Here is a 5925-nt window from a genome sequence, read left to right on the forward strand (position 1 = left end):
ACTGCCTGATCATATGATAACAGTGGGCCAAACTGCACCTGATCTCTGACCGTCCGGGCATACATGCCCGAGCCTCGTGGCATCCGCTGAATCCGCCCGAACTGCCTGCACACCCTGTCTACTAGCTGCCTCTCTAGAATATAGGGCGTCCGCCCCATCAGATACCTGCTCCTAAACACATATGGTAGCTCCAAGGCATCGTCCTCCCACTCCTCGCACCCCAGGTACGGCCTCCAGATCACCATGTCAATATCATCAATGACTCGCCTCCAATGCTCTAATCTCCCAATCCGAGGCTGGGATGTGATCATGTCATACAGGTGCACAAAACTCTGTCCCTGTCCTCTGCCTCTGAAATGAATGGGCCGTGTGATGGGAAGGTGCTCATAGGCCCACACCTGCAAGAGAGTCACGCCGCAGCCCAAACCCACTGATCCGTGGTATACAAACTGATGCAGCTCATAATACAAATGTGCTAGGACACATGGCCCCCATGCATACCTAGTGTGCTCTGCCATCAGCGTCTCCAAGGCCCCTCCCAGCCCACTGCCAATCCTCGTGTGGCCCTGTCTGGACACAGATATCCACTGATAACTCCCCCAACAACTGCCGGCAATGCTAATCCTGTGGCAGTCATGGTGTCCCAGGCTACATGACCTGCTCGCATCTCCAACTCAGGATCCTGAAAAACCCGTCTCAATGCCTCCCTATCACCGTCACGGTCATAGGGAATCAACTCTCCATCAATAGGAACATGCAGAATCCTATATACATCCTCTAATGTCACTGTCATCTCACCCATCGGCAGGTGAAACGTGCATGTCTTTGAGTGCCATCTCTCGGCCAACGCAGTCAGCAACCCCATGTTTGCCCGAAACTCGGGCACATAGAGCATATGTGTGAGACCCATCTCCTCAATGGAAATCATGTCCTGGATCGACAACTCTGGTCGCAGTCTCTGAGTCGATGGGAATCTCTCCTGTGACTCCAGCATCGGCAAATACTCCTGCAGTCAAGCAACTCAATCATGTCAGTTATCGTGGCATTCACTGTTTATCACAAAATGCTACTGGCTACCTAAATGCATCTGGTTATCTATCCTAGTGACACTCACTGTTCATCACAAAGTGTTGCTATCTACCCTAAGTAGTGCTCCCTGTTCATCACAAAGTACTACGTGTGTGACATTCCCTGTTCATCACAAGGTGTCACTCACATTCGCACTCCCTGTTCATCACAAAGTGCTACCTATCTTGGTGCTCCCTGTTCATCACAAAGTGCCTGGATCTATCCTAATCTTTCTAGAGGACCTGCTTGAGTGTATTCTCTCAGCAGCTTATCCAATCAACAGCGTATGTTCATCACAGAACTGCCAATTTGACCTAAAAAAACTAAAACCATGCATTTAAACACACAAACGCACTTTTACAACACACACGCGCTTTTAACTCATAAACGCGCTTATAGACTGCACAAGCGCGCTTCTGCTACACAGACACGCTTTCTGAACACAAACGTGTCTATGCCAGACACAAACGCGACCAGGGAACACAGACGTCCCTACATGACATAAACGTTCCTATAAAGCACAGACGCTGCTACATTTCCCAAACGCGTCCGCATTCAACACAAACGCGGTTCCAGGCACAGACGCGCCTGGACCCAACACAGACGCGCCTGTTGGACACAGACGCGCCTGGCGCTGACACAGACGCGGTTGCGCGTTTTTGCACTTTTTAAATATCCTATTCCTAGCGCATTTATTGCTCCTAAACATGCATTTATGACAAAACTCGAAATGCGTGAAAGTACGAGGAGGTTTTCGGGTACTTACCGGCTCTCCTGCATCGACTGGTTGCTGGAATCGGCGGACACAGTCGAATCTATGAATGAATGCCATCGCTGCTGACTGTTGCTGCTCTTTTCTCGCTCTGCACTGTGATCTTCTAAGGGTGTGGATGACAATGAGGATGTCTTTTGCCCGTGGTCTATCTTATAGCCTACCCTAGCCCTGGCCTTCATTTCCTGAGTCAGTATTCTTCATCCTGTGACTTTGTCACATTATCCAATCAGTCCATTCTATCCGTCTTTCTTATCGAGAGATTGTCTGCACTCTTTCCAGACTTTTTCATCCAATCTCTCGAGGGGGCATATTATTCCCATATTGGGGCAACTCTGTATCAGTTCATCTTATCTTCTTTGAAACAACGCGACAAGCCGCATTGTCTCAAAGAGGGGCAAAATGTAGACACCTAAATTTGTCATGTCTAATTAAATAAATATTTTATTTATTTAATTATCTAAGCCTAATTCTTCTATTAATTAAATAAATTTTTATTTATTTAATTAATTCATTTATCTTCTTCTAGCCTTATTTCTCATTTAAATAAATACATTTATTTATTTAAATTATCCCTTTCCTAAATTAAATAAATATTTTATTTATTTAATTATCCTACTTCTTCTATTAATTAAATAAATCTTTATTTATTTAATTAATTCATTATCTTTTTCTACACATGACACATGTCATTCATCTCTTATTTCTTACACTACCTACCTCTTTCATTATTTTGGTATTTCTTATACCTACCCTCTAATCCTAGCCGACCTCTCTTTTTACACCTCTCAATCTTAACCCCTCCATTTCTTATTGTGTCTTCTATTTAAGGAGATACTTTCTTCATTGTAAAACCCTAACTACTTGATCAATTGACTACACTACAATTCTACTTGCAACCACATTCCGTTCTTTGTTGAGCTCTTGTGCATACAAAAATTTGAGAGCAAGTATATCAAGCAAGATCAATGGAGATAGGAAGAATGGAGATCAAAACCCTAGTGGACATGTGATGGTATAATCTTTGTGATTTTTTGAGTTATTTTGCATTGTCTTAGGTTATCTTCATATGTTATGGTGGATCTTTGTTCATTGTTAGGCTAGGGTTTGGTGGTTGAATCCATTTTAGTCTTTCAATATTGTTGTTATTTGCTATCCATTTTCACTATATACAGTAACAATAGTTCTTCTATCGGTAACCAAAACCTATCTGTCAGTAACCAACCATAATAGCTAGTGTTGACATCAATGACAAAACATCAATGCAAAACATAATCAATTCCTCCATATTGCCAACAATCTCCCCCTTTGGAATTGATGGCAACACTAGTTGTGAAAAAGAAAACATCTAAGTGCCAAGAAATGTCAAACATTTCTCATAGAAGATATAACAATGAAAAACTGAAAAATCCCAGCAACTCCCCCTGAGGAGTGTAGTCCAATTTGAAACTGATTTGAATCTCATAAACATCATTTTTCACATATAAATCTCCCCCTTTGACATCAATACCAAAGATATGACATAGATGTCAAAATTATGTGAATCTCAAAGCCGACTACTCCCTCTGAGTGGTAGCACCACTACATCAACCCAGAGCTAAGGATAAAACTAATGATGCATATTGGACTGATGCACTGCTCCATCAATTAAGTTTCTACCGAAGGGGTAGATACCCCTAACCTATCTCTCAAATACTCAAATGATTCCTTAGACAATGGTTTAGCGAATATATTTGCAATATGTTCTTTAGTGTTCACATAAACCAATTTGACTTCCTTTTCTTCCACCTTGTCCTTCAAAAAGTTATATTTTATTGAAATGTGCTTAGTCTTAGAGTGAAATACTGGATTCTTAGACATTTCAATAGCTGCAGAGTTATCACAGTAGATAACTATCGGTTCAGTATAATTTACCTTGATATCCTTCAACATTTGCTTCATCCATAAGACATGAGTGTAATTAGTTGTTGCTGCAACATATTCAGTAGATAAAGAAATGCATGACTATTTTTTGCTGATCCATGATTCTTTCCAAGAAAGAAAGCTCCACCAGAAGTTCTCTTCCTGTCGTCAGTATCTCCTGCCCAATTTGAATCTGTATATGCACATAAAGTGAAATTATCATCTCTAGAATATCATAAGTCATATTTTGTTGTTCCTTGCAAATATCGGAATATCCTCTTTACTGCACATTAATGATTTTCTTTAGGATTATTTTGATATCTTGAAACAATACTTACTGCATTCATAATATCTGGTCTAGTTTGAGTTAGATATAACAAGCCACCAATCATAGACTTATACCTTGTCGAATTTATCGGTGCAGATGTATCTTTGATAGATAATTTCTCACTTGTCACCATAGGAGTACTTACCGGTTTGGAATTATCCATACCAAACTTCTTCAACAATTCCCTTAGATACTTAGTTTGGCAGATGAAAATGCCTTTGTCAGTTTGAGTAATCTCCAAACCTAAAAAAAATCTCATCTCATCAATCATGGACATTTCAAATTCAGTCTTCATATTATTGGAGAATTCCATGCATAATTTATCTTTACCTCCAAAAATGATATCATCAACAAATACTTCAATAATCATAATATCATCATCAGTGATCTTATAATATAAATTACTATCAGCACTACCTTTAGTAAAACCAAGCTTCAAAAGATATTTATCAAACCTTGCATACCAAGCTCTAGGAGCTTGTTTCAATCCATATAATGCTTTCCTTAACCTGTAAACCATATCTTTGTCATCTGTTAGTGAAAATCCATTAGTCTGCTCAACGTATACCTCTTCCTCAATTTCACCATTCAAAAATGCACATTTAACATCCATTTGATAGACCTTATAGTTCTTGTATGCTACATAGGCAAGAAATAGTCTAACAACTTCAATTCTAGCTACAGGTGCAAATGTCTCACCATAATCAATTCCTTCCATTTGAGAATATCCTTTACAAACTAGTCTAGCCTTGTTTCTTACAACTTGACCATCCTCATTTAGTTTATTTCTAAAAACCCATTTAGTTCCAATAACATTCTTATTTTTAGGTCGGGGAACTAAAGTCGAAGTCTCATTCTTCTCTATCATCTAATTCATCTTCCATAGCCTTTGTCCAATGTTTATCTTTACAAGCTTCAATAATAGATGTTGGTTCAATTTGAGAAATAAGACATACCTCTTCATTTTCCATTCTTCTTCTTGTCATAACTCCCTTGTTCCTATCTCCAATGATTTGATCTTCAGAATGATTTAATCTTATATACCTTGGTGTCTTTTGAACTTCAGGTTCACTGTTCTGATCATCAGTCTCTTGAATTTTCTGATTGTACTGGTGTAACTATCTCAGTGTCTGGTACCGGGTGAGGCATTGTCGGTTTAGTTATGATCATTTCCACTACCAGTTCCCTATCATATGATATACATTGATTATTGTATTGCTCATCCACTTTCAAATTTGTGCTCTCCACAATTTTCTGCAATCTTTTGTTATAACATCTATATGCTTTTCTTTGAATTGAATATCCAAGAAATATCCCTTCATCACATCTAGGATCAAACTTCCCAATTGAATCATCCCTTTTGATATAACATTTACTTATAAAAATTCTAAAATATTTAACAGTAGGTGTATGTCCAAACCATAATTCATAAGGGGTCTTACTAGTTTCACCTTTGATACGAACTATGTTGAATGTGTAGACTTTTGTACTCACTGCTTCTCTCCAGTAGATGTGAGGCAATTTGGCTTCCATCATCATGGTTCTTGTTGCATCCAAAATGGTTCTATTTTTCCTTTCCACTACTCCATTCTGTTGAGGAGTTTGGGGTGTAGATAACTGTCTCCTGATTCCATTTGTCTCACAATAACTGTTAAATTCATGAGAAATGAACTCACCGCCTTGATCTAATCTCAGACATTTGATTTTAAATCTAGTTTTTGTTTCCACCTTTGCTTTAAACATCTTGAATTTCTCAAAAGCTTCAGACTTCTCCCTTAGAAAAGTCACCCACATCATTCTAGAATAATCATCAATTATCAGCATGAAGTATCTATCACCTTGAAAGCTTTTGGTC

This window comes from Cryptomeria japonica, chromosome 5, assembly GCF_030272615.1.
Source record: "Cryptomeria japonica chromosome 5, Sugi_1.0, whole genome shotgun sequence".
Taxonomy (NCBI): domain Eukaryota; kingdom Viridiplantae; phylum Streptophyta; class Pinopsida; order Cupressales; family Cupressaceae; genus Cryptomeria; species Cryptomeria japonica.